Source organism: Trachurus japonicus, chromosome 10, assembly GCF_045865225.1.
Source record: "Trachurus japonicus isolate A0001 chromosome 10, Traja_1.0".
In the NCBI taxonomy this organism is placed as follows: domain Eukaryota; kingdom Metazoa; phylum Chordata; class Actinopteri; order Carangiformes; family Carangidae; genus Trachurus; species Trachurus japonicus.
The window spans coordinates 10649368-10665442 of NC_140916.1; the positions used below are offsets into that span (position 1 = coordinate 10649368).

The following is a 16075-nucleotide window of genomic DNA, read 5'->3' on the forward strand; positions in this document are numbered from 1 at the left end:
TCAGTGTAAAATATATCCCCACCAATTTATGTATACCCTTTTTGGAGCCTAATGGATTAGCAGTCTCGAACTCATCAAAAAATAACTGAATTTGCAATGCATCTTTTTTTTTGAGAAAAAAGAGGATGTCTCTTCACATACAACCCATCATTTATGTCAAATACACACCGTCCTTGGGAGTGTGGCTTGACATAAACATATCACTGAGGTTTGGATTTCTGAGAATAGAGTGTAATGTTTCTAGAATTGGAACATAGGCAAATTTGTCAGTTACAAACTACTTGATCATAAGTTCGGTGCTTCTGTTTCTTCTATTTTCAAATCTGACACCAAGTACTTTTTCAACAGGCTCAACAGTTTCCATATTTTGTTCAAAATATGCATTACGTTTTGATTCAGTGTTCAATGCAGTAAGAGGGTTTTTCAAGTGTTTTAAAAGTTTGTTCAATTTTAGCTTTCACATCTGTATCCTGAGAAGATAAACATTTAAAGCTGCATCTTTTAGTTTGACTCTGTACCTCCATTATGACTTCTTCCATGGATGATACAAAATTGTTTAAAGTGGACTGGCCTACACCAGCAACTTGAAGCTGCGCAATAGCAGATGCACACATATCACGAGTACTGATGTTGGGTGCTGGCAGGACATTTGAGCTACTGGCCGCTCCTTCAAAATGTTGTGACGAGTATCATCTGCAGCATCATAACTGTCTAAATGTTATCAGTTTCAGCTTCACTCTCAATGTTCTCAGCATGTTTAGAGTTTAAAAAATGTTTCCTGAACCTGAAAAGGTACTAAGAAACATGACAACTCCTCTCTGTGCACATTTAAGGCGAAGTGATTTACCTGACATAAACCATGAATCAACCGCAGATGCCTCACAAGATCATTGGTTCCCACAAAATGTGAGTGGCAAACAAAACAAATCAGGCCCATGATATCGATTAAGACTGAGTGAGATGGGAAATATCAATCAAAATACAGATACAAGAGCTTTTAGTGAAAAAGTGACAAATATGTTGCCCACCCATCTATTACCTAGTGCAGCAGCCTGGCCCTAACCTCAGCAACACGTGGGCTCTCCTGGACTTGACCAACATCTATGTTGTAACATGGTTGTCTGTATGAAGGTGTACATGTTGTGGAGCATCTGGTTGTACATGGTACCAAATACAAAAGTGTGCTTTAAAGAGTTCGTCAAAAGCTCCTAGGGTACTGGTTGACTTGCACGGTATGACCTGCTTGTCCAGAATAATGAAGAACAACAACAAAAAAACAACTCATGGATAGTGCTCCTCTTCATTCCAACAGCAAGAAGATACGGTTGAGTGGTGCATTTGATTGCATCAACATGTTCTTGAAGACTGGTTCCACTCTGAGGATAAAGAAGATGTCAAAATTAAAAGTTGAAAATCACAGATTAAAAAACTGTCCCGTTCTCTTATTGCCATCTGTAAAGATAATCTTCATAAGCAATAACATCAAACCTTCTTGAACACGACAAGCTGTTTCTCAGCTTGAGCTGCAGACACCCTTGCCTGGTCTTCTCCGGTACCTTGGGCTGAAGGAGGTATCAGGTGGAGGAGGAGGATAATGGGATGCCAGATCGCGATGTCCCAGCCTGTATTTAGAAATAACAGCAAAATGTACTGTGTTATAATTTAAAAAACACCATTATTTGAAATTACAGCTGTAACAAAAAAGATGAGGGGCAATAAAACAGGAAAAGAAATCAACCCCTAACCCCCCCCCCAAAAAAACCAAAAAAAAACACACACTACCAAGGGCAAGAGTGTCATCAATTTCCTCTTCATCCGGTGTAGCTTCAGCACAATGGATAAAGCTCTTCAAGGTCACTTGTAGAAGGGAGAGCCTTACACTGATCAATCACCTTTTGCTTGAATGTTGTTGGCCACCTAGATAGAGAAAAAAAGTTTTTTTAAACAAAAATATTTATGATCAAGAAATTCAAACACCATAGATAGTGAGAAACAGAGAAGATCAATGTTAATTTACTAGAATATAAAAAACTGAGTGCCACAAATATCAAGGAACCATATTTCCATTGGCATATTAACATGGCAATGCCAAATCCCAGAATTTCCCACTGTAAGGTAGGTGTAGATGTGACACAGAATGAAAACAATGGCCATTTGGAAGACCTCCTCATAAAACCCTCAGCTGAAACCACTACTGTTGTGACTAACCTTTCATAAATCTTTGCAGCTACACCTTCTCCAAACTGCAGGATGAAGTCTTGCTCAATCTGCAACAGAAAGATGAAATACCAAAAGCTTTTTTAATTGGGACTGACTGGAAAAATATTACGTTTTATATTTAGGCAGATTGAGCAGATACAGTATGTATGTATACACCTAAATGTATGGATGTGCAAAACAGTTTGAAAGTATATTTATTCAATTCAAGAGATTGAGAGATAAATGTTGCTGTTAACAGTAATTCACACTGAAAGGACAATTGCATGTTTTAATGCAAAAAAATTCAATTACAGGCCTTTGACATCTTTGAAGCGGGGAAATTCAGTCAGGACATCTGAGGATTTCTCTTCATCGAGGACCATACTGCGACGATGTTGAAACGTTCATTTTCATCTTCCTGCTTGAATAGTAGCCTCGTCAGTACAGTATCTCATTAAGGCCATGGCCTCCTTGCATTGCTCTTCATTTAAGGTCATCTCAGGACTAAAGGAAAGCCGCTCTTTCTGGCTACTCTTTTTCTAAATTATGGCCCTCCACTCAGCTGACGTGATGATCTCTGCTCTCTGATGAAGCACTTCTTCTTTGTACAGTTTTTTAAAGCCGCCATGCCGAGATAGCCACTGCCACTTTCACCATCATAGAAATGTTCTTCGAAAATACAAAAAGTTTATTAGTTCAGACAGCAGCAAGATAGTTGAAATTAAGGAGTTATATTTAATTAATGTAAAACTGGATCATTGTGTGGGAAATATAAATGCAACAATTTTCATTTTTAAAAATCAGTTCTCTAAACTATTTTATTAGCACATGCACACAATAATTTGCTCTCAGTCTGCAAAACCCTTTAAAATGTATGCTTACATATCCATTTTTAGAGTAGGGATCCATCAAGTACGGGAAGAGCTCAACTATGCCGCGAGCGTACATCTCTCTCACATTCCGTGGCGGGGCCGTCCTGACAAGAGTAAACTCAATACTGTTAAATGACATACTTCCAGTGATTTCAAACAAAGCCAATAACAAGAACATAATAAATGTTTTCAGCACAAACACAGAAAAAAAGTTCTCATAGAGACAACCAAATTACCCATGTGCTTCTGTCATATCAGCCACAAGTATGTTGACCATTTGTCGGCGTGAGGAGTCGGTCAGACTTTTAGTGCGGTGGTACTCTTTGATGATACGGTCACCCCCAGGTCTCCTTGTTAGCGCCAATTCAACCACCTGTGAAGTGGACAAGCTTTTCACAACTGACAATACATACACTTAAAAATCTAACAAAACATGGTAACTCCCAGAGTAAAGAATTGCAAAAAAGATTTCCTACACCAACTTACATGTTTGGCCTCTTCATCTGCCCTCTGTCGCTTTTCTGGATGGACTTTCACTCGCCTCCAGTACGATTGTGTCATCTGAGTTGCAGGACATGATTTCGAGGATGGACTGTGTCATCACTGCTACAAGCAGACAGTGCACTGGAATTTGCATCATGGGAACTGCTGGACAAAGTTTCCTTGAAATCTGTAGTTCAGGGAGAAAGAGACAGGAAGAATAATACCAATTTGTTTTTATTTTGTAACAATAAAAAAAGTTGAGTTCATCATTACATTCCATGGATTATAGTGAGCAACTATACCGTCAACAAACTTGATGGTTAGTATGCAGTGTTGGGCTGCTGCGCTATGTCAGTGAAGACCTCTGCGTCCACCTCAGTTCCTGTTTCATCAAAAACCTTGACACCTTCATTGACTGGCGGAACTGAGAACTTCAAGAAAGCTATGACCAAAAAAACTCAAAACAAGATTTCAATCGATACAAAATGCTCAAGATTAACCAAGGCCATATCTCCAAAAACACATTGATGCATTAGTAGCATGGTCTGCAGGTGCAAACAGGCACTGATGCAGGCATCTTTCAATGGTGTACAACTTAACAACTTACCACCAACCACAAAAACTCAGATCTTAATTGCTGACCCCTTAAAACATGCCCATAGGGTAGCTTGCCAAAAGGTTAAGACAATGGATTATTTTCAATTAAAAAAACAAAACAACAAAAAAAAACAATGAACACACCAACATGCTTAGTTCCTTTAGTTTTACCAACGGTGTGCAACTGACAGTGTCATACTGGGTACATCTTACCAGAATTTAAGAATTCCTCAAAGCTTGGCTCTTTTTATCTTGACATATTTCTGTGTAATGTAGATTCTGGTTTTGATCAACATGATGGTATCTGCAAAGACAGCCAACTGAAATCTACATTATGATACACAACACAGTACAAGCTGACAACCTGAAATTTGCCTATTTCAGCTTTACACAATTCAATTTTATATCAATTAGCCTACATCAACTTATTACTTACCACAGTGCCACTACAGTACATTCTGAAAGAAAAAAGAAATGAAAATATGCATATTAAGTAGGCTAAACCTGATATTCTCAGAGCAAATTAAAACCCCTGAAAGATGGATAACATAGCCTACTGTTTTAAAATAGTTTCCCCCCAGAAAACGTGTAACTCATCTACTTTTTGGACTAGAGTGAAAACACATGTGTCTGAACACGAACCGAGTGCTGCGCACCGTGCGAAAGCAGCTTAAACCAGCCTCGTAGCGCTGCTGCTCTAGCTAACAGCTAAAGGCTAACGGCTAACAGCTAACAGCAGCTGACTGAGCCTCTTGGAGCCGCGGCTCGGTTCACGTTAACGAGGATCGAATTGGTGCGTTCCTCTCAGTCTGCCGGTGAAACAGCGGGTCCAATGAGCATGTCCGCAAGTCCGTGACATGTCCCTGTATGCTCAACCAAATTGTGACGTGACGCTAAAGCGATTTGCTGGCTCAGAAATATAAATAATAAATACGACTGCGTCGACGAATTTTTGTCGTCATTTTACTGAAAAAAAAAATGTGCAAGTATGACACTTAACACACCACAACAGCCGTCCTCGGCTGACATTAGGTTACCTCGTGTCGTTTTTGTTCAGTTTGGTGTTGCGTGGTCAGCCATGTGGCTGGTACATTTAAGCTAACCACCGACCCGATATCACGTTAGCCATTTGAAATGCGGTATTTGAAGACACGTAGTAGTACCAACATTGACTAATGTGGTAAATGGGACTACCGTCCCTTTATTCTTATACAAAAAACAACAACGGCAATAGTTTATCTAACTTAGAAAAACTTACCACAGTATCGATGCAACGAAGATGGCGATGCCAGAGTCCACCTGGAGTCCACGTTCTCAGTTTGACCGGGGAAGTTGATGGGCGGAGCTTTTCAGAGTATTTTCTTTTTAACACTGGGTGTTGATTTAACTCTGAGAGAGTCAATGACACTGACAGAGTAAAACCACAGTCAACTCCGATTATTTTCACCAACACTGGACGTTTTTTTTGTTCAATTTTACTCTGTCCATTGTTGGAATAACTACGTAAGAATTAAAATACTTTGACACTGCATTTTTTACACTGGCAAATTTACTGTGTATACTTAGTTTAAAGTCGAGGACCTGCTTTTATTGTCGTGTCTCTCACTTACAGAATGAAGCAGCAACTTTAACCTGTCTCTGTTCTTCAGTTCAGGGCCACTATTTACATAAATGAAGAAAAAGAAGAAGAAGAAGACGAAGAGGAGGAGGGCAAAATATCACACAGCTGCTGCAGGGACCTTTTCCACAATGAAACAACATGTATTTTAAGAGCGCTGCTACATTAATTTTCCATTTTCCTCTCAATCATATCTCACTGCCTGTGTTTGGACCGAGTGTGCTCCACAGGGAATCGATTAAATTATGCAGGGGAACAAATTGATACTCTGAGCTAAAGGTGGTCCTTATCATTAATTTCCCTCCTCTTCATTATCCTGTTATGATTCTAATGAATAATTGAAAATTCAATATCGTCTCTGTCACCCAAAAACGTCTCCGAGCACAATGTCAGCGCTTCGTTTCGAGGCATTAAGGGACGTCAGGAGTGAAGCAGGCTGAAAAGACTCAGGGCTCAGAGGTTGGATTCACATTCAAGCTTTTATGTGTCTCATTACTAATTCTTTCAAATCTTTTTTTTTTTTTAATTGCCGCTGCCGTCGCCAGCGTGCTGAGCCGCTGATCAAATGATAGATTCTTGATTAAAAGAGTTCCACTGTTTTCAAGGCTGTGTTGTGTTGTTTTTCACCAGCCACATGAAAATGTACATACACACTCTCTGCTTTTAATTCTGTGTCACTTAACACAGAGGAGTATGCATGCGTTTGACATTTATCCACTTGTTGAGCTCATGCAATATGAAGAGACGTTCAAAAATGTGTGTATTACTGTCAAAAAAATGCACCAGTTTTCTTGGTTTGGACAAACATTTCCTTCCTTAATGAGACATTTCAGACCCAGTTCTTTGCAACATTTAATTATATGCTGGAATATCTAATTAATTTAAACAGTTTTTTTCTTCTTCTTAAGTACAAAGCTTGTGTTCTGTATTTTGCATAATGGTCAACAGAGCTCCCCAGACTGGCAGGAGAGGGATACTAGGAGCTCCCAAGGGCAAAAGTGGAGCCCTCATGTCGGCACATTTTTTAGTGTCACCTAAAAACCCACTTAACCCATGTTCCTTGAATGCCTCACTTGACACTGACTGCAGCACACACTCATTTAGTGGGGGTTTGGAGCAGTGGGAGCAACCCACTTGGAGCTGTGAGTTCACTGTCACTACAAAATGCACCAGTGTGAGGGGTCGTCGAGGGTCCCGTAACTTCTTGGGAGCCCCAAACATTTGCCTGGTCTCAGCTCCTCTGACAGTGAGCATTTGGGTTTTACAGGTTGCAAATATACATCTGTCAAGCAAATATACATCTGTCAACATCTGTCAGTAGGATCATCTCAAGTCTTGTTTCACTCTTCACCTAAAACTTTTGAATATAAGCTTTATTGTCACCACATTAAAGGGATAGTTCAACATTTTGGCAAATTGGCCCATTGCCATAATTGCTATAGTCATAGCAGTAGGTTCGTTACCTTTATTTGTCGGTGCAAGCTATTTTTAGAACCGCCAAGCGCAGCCGCGACCTGCTCAGAGCTACGCTACGGAGGCTAATGGGATTTCTTGGTTTCCCTCATCAAACTCATCAAATACACAATCCAACAACTCCAAAACGCTCTGATGGACAAGTTGTGACCTGCACATTCACCACGCTATGAGATAATACAGTAACAGAACGTTACTGGATTAGGACAGAGTTGTTTAAGAGGTAAATTCATGCAAAACTGCTAATGCGTGTTGCATTCGGGGACAGTTTTTCAACATGCAGTCTCTGTATTTACCTCTAAAACAACTCTGTCTGGTAACGTTCTGTTATTATTTCATAGCGTGGTGAATGTGCAGGTCCAACGTTTTGGAGTGGAGATTATGGCAATGGGCCAATTTGCCAAAATGTTGAACTATCCCTTTAACACAGTACAAAACTGGAGGTGCCTTTCCAAGTCATTGCAATAAAAAACACTCAACTACATATAAAAAACATCATGTACTATACAGAGCCGGCACGAGGCATAAGCAAACTAAGCACCTGCTTAGGGCCCCTTGACCACTTGCCCCCCAAAAGCGATTGTGAATGGTGAATGTAGCTGCAGTCATATAATGCAAATAAAAGCAGTAAATATTCCTGTAAATCCACACAGACAGGTTGGAAAGCAACACTGGCATAGATGAAACCTCTAATCTTTTTGTTCATTTATTTATTTTTGATTTAAATTTTAGATAGATAGATAGATAGATAGATAGATAGATAGATAGATAGATAGATAGATAGATAGATAGATAGATAGATAGATAGATAGATAGATAGATAGATAGATAGATAGATAACCAGGAATAGATGTCCACATAAAAAAGAACATAAAAGACACACGTGAAAATAAAAGTTTACTTGGTAGTTGCATTTAAATGGGGGGGGGGGGGTAGTGGGTAAAAATACTACAAGCGTCACCAGCTCCATACTGATAATTATGTGGCATTAAATGGTGGCTGCAGTCTCCAAAAGTGATGGTTGGGAAGACGAATGACTGATCTATATATATATATATAAAATCTAGAGCTCCTTCTTCAACATGACACTTGAGCACAAAGCCGGCGTTTCTGACGACACCACATCATTTCTCATTCTGTCTCATCCTCACATGTGAACAAGAACTTTGAAGCTGCTTCCTCCCACAGTCATGTGTATTATGTATGTATTTGTGTAAGACTTAAAAGGAGTTTCATTTACGTATTTAAAAGGATGAAATTTACTTTCTTATCTGGACAAACATCGTCTCATCACAACCCCACATGCTGCACAGTGCAGGTTTCCCGGCTGCTGACGTCGTGGACTGATCGATGGCAGAGGAGCAGTGGGTGTCGGTCAACGAGGGAGTCACGCGTTGCGCTGCAGCCATCCATCATTTTGGGTTTTCAGACTCTTCCCACGCCCACTGCATATCGACACACTGGGTGATGCATGGTTACAGGGCACTCTGGATGTTTCCACAGCAAAGTCTATGGATTTTTTTTTCTCCCCCTTCATAGACAGCGACACACATGCCCTTTCAACCACACTAGTACGGTGGTAAATAATTTATTTGCCCTCTTTCCTGCGGGATCTGGGAGTGTAGAAGTAGGCCAACACGTCTGACGGTGTGGTTAAACACCTCCCGCTGCCTGCTGCTGGTAATTCTGTGCATTAAGCTCCATAGCATGAGATATATAAATAGCTCTACAGTCACGGCTTTGATGCCAGGTCTGCTCAGCGTTTTGATCTCAGAACACAGAAGCCGGCAAAAAGCTGGTTTGGCAGCGGTGTTCAGTTCAGATGGTGGATCAGGGGAAAAAAAGAGAGAGAGAGAAATCATCCCCGATGTGAAGACCCAGATAAACCAACACTGATCACAAGCTGGAAGGTGGTCTCTGTCAGGGAAACCGTCTCAGTCTGTCTGAGGACCGATACATCAAGCAATTATCAAATTATCATCCCTGTTTACTCGTCTGTGTTTCATATAGATAGATAGATAGATAGATAGATAGATAGATAGATAGATAGATAGATAGATAGATAGATAGATAGATAGATAGATAGATAGATAACCAGGAATAGATGTCCACATAAAAAAGAACATAAAAGACACACGTGAAAATAACAGTTTACTTGGTAGTTGCATTTAAATGGGGGGGTAAAAATACTACAAGCGTCTCCAGCTCCATACTGATAATTATGTGGCATTAAATGTACAACAATACAATGAAATTGGACTACAGTCCCCCCGCGATGCAGAACAATGCCAACAATCAATTTTTTAAAAAAAAGAAATAATTCATACCAGCAATATGTAAATAATAAATAAATACATATAAAAAAGACAGCAGCTTAGAATGAAAAAGTGTAAAGAGGAGGGTCATCATTGGTCACGTTAAGAAGAGTAAAAACAATATAAAAATCTAAAATGATCCAGGAAGTGCAAATCGAGGAATCATCACTACATTTAGTAGTGCTATTGCACTGTTGTATATATATATATATATACATATATAGAGAGTATTCATTCATTTAGACTATGGGTATTATCTTAATGGCTTTAAGAGCATTCAGCACCCACTGATGATGTTATAATTTATCTGCCCTATGCTGTTGGGTGTCCCAGTTTAGGGGAGGAAGGATCCATCCATCCAATCCCAGCTGACAGAGGGTGAGAGCAAAGTTTAGACAGGTCGCCACTGTCCATCATAGGGCCACATATAGAGACAAACAACGCACACACACTCACATAAACACACAATTTAGAGTTTTTGGACTGTGGGAGGAAGCTGGAGAACCATTCATCATTTGGACATTTGCTCGAGTGTGCGTTGTCTTGTTTTGCGCAGCTGTATCTCGTTGAGTTAATCATGTGTTCATCCATTGTCCTGTTGTCTTTCAGTATTTAAACCAGGTTTGGTTCTTGTTGAGTCTTTGTTTAAAACCTGCTGAGTAAACCTCTATTTAGCACTTTGATCTAATTATCCTTGGCTTTTGGACTGATTGACTAGTGGATTTCCCTAAGGACTCTTCGCCAGTTGTGTTGTTCTCTTTAGTTTTTGGATCGAATGCTCTGATTTTTTACTTGATTTTGGTAACCTTTGTTTTTTGTTGAGGTGTTTGGTACAAACAACTGATATATTTTTTAAAAATGTCCATGTGCTTTTGTTCCACGATGCCTTAACTGAATCAAACCACCTTTTGTTTGCTGGACTGGACATGAGGAGAACATGCAACCTTCACCCAGGTAGGCCCATAACACATAACCTTCATGCTAGGAGGCAATAGTGCTAACCTCCACAACACCATGGCCCCAACAGGATGCAGTCTATAAAGGTGTGGCCCTTCGTATCTGTCATAGACTGCAACAGCTCGTCTAATGAGGCTTTCAATACTGGTGTGCAATGACTCTTGGGAAAAATTCAGCCACTCATTGGATCCATTGTTGCACATAAAGAAGGACGTATTTGAAGGAGCCTCTGAAATGGGACAGTCTTGTTGCACTGCTGTGATTGTGACTGTAGACACTGTCTCAAAGTGTTTAGGTTTTTATAGACCCAACCAAACCTAAACTAAAAGCTGTCGAGTGAAGAGAAGTTGTGTTAAATACATCTTAACTATTCATCTCCATGTAAATCCACAGTGAGTCGTCGTCATCTCAACAGAAATCCTCTGGTTTTCTAGAAATGAACACTTTAGCTTGAAAAAACAAAGGAAAACTTGTGCTGCACTTGAGCAAGGAAAAATGAAGCAGGACTTTGGAAATTAAATGAAACAATCTGATTAGCGGCGGTGATGAACATTTCAAGAATGCAATTACAGGCTAAATGGCCTTGATAAGGGAGATTGTTTGCAGTATATTTGATTTCATAGTGTCGCAGTGAAGCTAATTTGTAAAAGCAGAAGAATCTCATGATTTGTTTTACTCTCATCAGGTGGAAAAACCTCTGCGGTGTTTTAAAGATTTCTGCCGTTACAAGTCAGAAACCCAGATGTATGAAAGAACCACACTTTTAATTTGCAGAACTTCTTGCACTTCTGAAAAAAAAAAAAAGTCCTTCTCTCTGAAGTGAGAGTAGGTGTTTTAATCAGCAATGAGAAGAAAATATCATCACTGCAGGATGTTCAGGTTGCGCTGCCATCAAAGACATACCTGATATTAAATAAAAGATCAATAAACCAGCAGCACACCTACTACTTTGCCTCTAATAAGTTCAACAGTGTCACTTTTCTCCATCTTTTCCATGGAGATGACACCTCCAATCAGAATGTGACAAGATTTAAATAAAAAAAAGAAATAAAGAAAGACTTGGCAGCTGTCAACATCAGGGAGGGAGAACCAGACGTCTTCAGGGTCCATGATAGAAATTTAATGAGATCTTCTCTGTGCGCCGTCACAGTTTTGTCACAGCTGGACTCTGAGCGGTTCAGTGCCCTCGCTGGGGAACGCACGCTATAAATCTTGTTATTTGTGCATTTACGGCTAACTACAGCACGCCACATGACTGCAGTTAGCCACATGCTTCGGTTAGCCGAGGGGAACTGCGAGCAAAATCACCACAAGCTCAAACACAAGTGTTCTGCTGCTCGATGAGCTGCTGCTTTCACTCGAGCCCAGAACATCCACCTCCACTTCTTATTATAACCGGATAAATAGTAAATACTGAGCTATGACCCATTCAGCGTGACGGCGTCTCACTCTGTCAGATTCTACAACACGAGTGTGTGCAGGGAGGTGACTGAGGAACCGTGCAGCACCGACCGGGCGGGAACAAGGACATGTGTGCTTTTCCACATCAATGTTTCAGGATCTGTTTACTCCACTGGTCCCTGTGGAGGCCGGGGCTGCGCTCTCTGCTGCCTGTTCGCTTCAGGCCACCAGCTGCATACAGATCCAGAGAGCGAAGGAGGAACCATGTTCTCTGCTGCACACTCTGAACATAGGAAACATGCAGAGACTGTCTGAGAATATAGAGAGGAGTTTGCATGGTAAGACCAGCTAATGCCAGAAAGGAGGTTTGATTGTTGAAAAAATCAGATGTTTAAACAGGAACTATGTAGGAATTTTACCTTAACTATGCTACATTTTTACCTTAATTAACCAGCTTCAGAGTCCTAGCTAGTGCTGGTTAAATCAATGATTTGTAACTAGTTCCAGGGAGAATGGAGGCTCTCTGCCTTCCACCTAGCGTCTCTTGGCTGAAAACCAACCTTGTAAGACGCGCCCCGTAACCCGTAATCTCTTGTTTATGACAGATAAGACTACACAAATATACACATGGTAACATGGTATATGATATATAACCTTATGTACCGCTCTATTGATTGATTTCTCGCTGGCTTCGTTATAAACAAATGCACATGGTCGAGAGGAGGATTAGCAACACAGAGGAGAGGAGACCAGACTTGCATAGTTCCCCTTCAAATAAATGAATCGACATATCATGATCCAATTGATTTTTATGTGACGTTAAAGATGATTGGATGCTGTTTTTACAGGATTGTCCATCCCACAGGTGACTGACTTTTTTCGTTTCTATGAAAAAGCTATAAATTAATTGGTTGCAATCGGTTGTGTGAAGAGGATTTCAAACAATTTAGTAAAAAATGCTCCAGAATAGGATCACCAACCCAACCCAACAATCGGAAATGTCACCAAGATGAGGTTAAAAATGTATTTTCTCCTCACCTGCTCTGTGCTCATCATAGATGCTGCTTGTACCAGCTGACTGGGTGCAATATTTTGGGTTTTTTAGGCTTTTTTTTGCAGCAACCCTGGAGAGATTGGTGCTTGCAATTCAGAGGTCAACTAAACTGTAGCATGGACTCGAGGTGCAGTTGGAGAGGTGGTGTCAGTGCACAAAACTGAGGCCAGCTGGACCACATCAACTGTGCTGCGTTGGCTACACTGCAACTCCTGATGAAAAAGCATCGGCCAGTGGGGAAATACAAATCTGTCATGAGGCATTCGACCGGCCAGTGGTGGAAATATGATCAGTCAGTCAAAAACTAAAGCTACTAGACTAAACTAAAGCTTTAGACCAACCATTAATAGATTAACCTTGAGGCGAAACTGGTCTGCCAACGACTTTTCAAGGTCAACAATAAATCCTCATCTGAGCTTCTGGGCCAAAACGAATGGGAACTCATTTAATATTGAAATATGCAGATCCAGGATCCTGCTGAAACTGAAGCTGCTGATAGGGCAGGAAAGCCAACATGGAAAATAAATCCTTAACCACTCATAAGAAATTGAAAATTCACCATCTGACTCACCAACTTCTGTTTGGTCAACTATTAAAAATTATTTTGATATTATTACATCCATCAATTTCATCATTTGAACTTGAGTTACTGTAAGTGCAGTATGGAGAGAGGTGTATCTCATGCTCCCTACAGCATTTAATTACATGATTGATAAACACTTGATTTTAATCAAGATAATTATGGATGAACTGAATATTTATAAGGCTTAAGAACAGGGCATCGTGGAAAGATAGCAACTGGAGTTACTAAGTACCAAATGAGATTTAAATGAGTAAGCTAATTAAATGTCACGGAGCACTTTAAAAAACTGCCACTGTGTCTTATTTTAATTTCTAATTAAAGCATACTGTACAGTACAACTGTATCCGGTGCTGCAAGGTCTGCTGCGCTGATATTAAACAAATCAAAATAAGTTTAGTTTAGTTTTTTTTGCAAAGTTTTAAGTCAAGTGAATGATATTTATACCCATGTTTGGATCATGAACTTTAAATTTTAAAACCTCACAGTGAGCTGAGCTGATCTGGGATGGGATGGGATGGATTTCCTCCCCGTGACCCTGCAACAACACTTTCTGTTTGCGAAACAAGAATCAATCAAAAACAAGTCTAGACATGATGAATAGCAGCCTGAAGAAACGTGGAGCGATGTAATCAGCCTCACAGAGAGAGAGACGGGGGTTGAAACTGGGTGTCAGGCCACAACTGGAGATGGAGCCCCCCCTCCAGGTTAATCTGAACTTTCAAAGAAATCCAATTAAAAACGCCGACACTAAAAGAGACAAACACTTGCAGGGCATCTTTTGTATAACACGTTGCTTCTGCACGGAGGAAAAAACAAGGTATTTTCTCGCAGTGACACCTGGGGAAATGGGACCTGGTTGCCGTGGCTATTATAAAAAGTCAGTGTTTCCTTTTGTGCAGCAGAGATGTGGAGTCGGCCCCCGACACAAAGACTCTGTTTATTAGCTCCGTTTGTTTTCATGGGGTCACATCTTTCTCTGGAGACGACAGAAAAGAAAATGAACTACAGGAGCGTCCGCAATTAAACTGAAACACAAAGGGGAGCTGCTTCTTTTTCTGAGAACAAACCTGAAATTACAAACCTTCAAAATGTTTCTTTTTATGACCTGAAATACAAGAAAAATATATAGAAAAGCAGGAAAGTCATCTAAAGGTTTGATTAATGGTGGAACCAAGCCAAGCAGAGATGCCAATCAATGCCGTCTCTACACCACAGACCCATTAAGTCCTGACAAGAGCTGTGTGGGTTGACTTAGACCTTTTTAATGATAATGCAGCTGGTAGCTTCTAATGTATTAACAGTCTCATTTGGACTGCGTGCAACTGACCTCGATGGAAGTGATGGTGCTGTTTAGATTTATGAAAGTGCATCTTAAATGTAGTGGCTGGCTCCAAACCAACGCTTACAGTGCAGTCTCATTAACACTGGAACGAGACTCGCCGCCGTTTATGTGAAGACAGACATTTTTTACAGCTCATCTTTTTGCAGCCAATTGATAAACTTCTCCAACTGGGTTGGTTTTTACTTGATATCACATTATTCACAGCACTTTGAGGAGATGATGTGTAAGAAAATATGGGTCAGATTTCAATGTATTTGCTGTTTTATAGGGGATTGATTGCAACTCTGACCTCGACTCTTGCGACTCTAAGAGTCGATCAACAACTCTGAACAACCGCACAATAAGGTAAATTCCCAGAACTCCTCTTCACTCATTAAAAAAAATAATGATGTAATGAACAAACTAAACAATGTCAAAGCCCGTCTTCCTTTCTGCACTTCATGAACTCCATGTTTTTGTTGTACCGCTTTTTGAACAAGGTCATGATTGGATGTTGCTTTAGTTCTGCACTCAGTCCATTCTACAGCTTCACTCCACATAGGAACACAAGGTTTTAAAGCTTGTACAGACACAAAGAGTTGAAGAATCCTTTGGAATAAAACATCTTCAGGAATCTAAAGCAAGTCTTTGCGATGCCTTTGTGTAACTCTTCAGATATCATGACCTTGAAAAACCTTGATGTAATAATAAGCCACAGTATCTTTGCTACATGTTGCTCTGCATCCCCATTCCCAGGATGCATCACTTCAGGCCTTGTATTGTCCACTGTTCCTTCTGCTAAAGGAGATAAGAGAGGCAGCACCACAGCACATCTGCCTCAGCATTAACATAATTCACCTGCTCTTATCACGGCTGCCTCTCAGGTCACTGCAGGTCATTTCGCTCAGTTAACCTTCATAAACAGAAGCTGTTTCCTCCAACATGACTGATAAACATGACCTTGCTGTTTGTTTTAGATGCGAGCTGTTGAGTTGTCCATTTCACATTTTTGTAGAGATATTGCAAGAATTTTACCTTTAAAATATGAAAACATTTATTTTATTGGATGAATTTGTGTGACCACTGCAAGATCTTCTGGACTCTGTATGTTTGCTCCGGTTTTATGGCAACTATGTATTTCCCCCTTTTCCCACATCCCAATTATAACCCCTCACACCACTCCTTTTCACTATTTTGTTGAC

At 40.3% G+C, this 16075-nt stretch overlaps 1 pseudogene; it reads right to left on the bottom strand.

Moving 5' to 3' along the window:
- Positions 1 to 1039: 1039 nt before the first annotated feature.
- Positions 1040 to 3311, bottom strand: LOC146979397 (uncharacterized; annotated as a pseudogene).
- Between the last annotated feature and the right edge of the window lie 12764 nt (positions 3312 to 16075).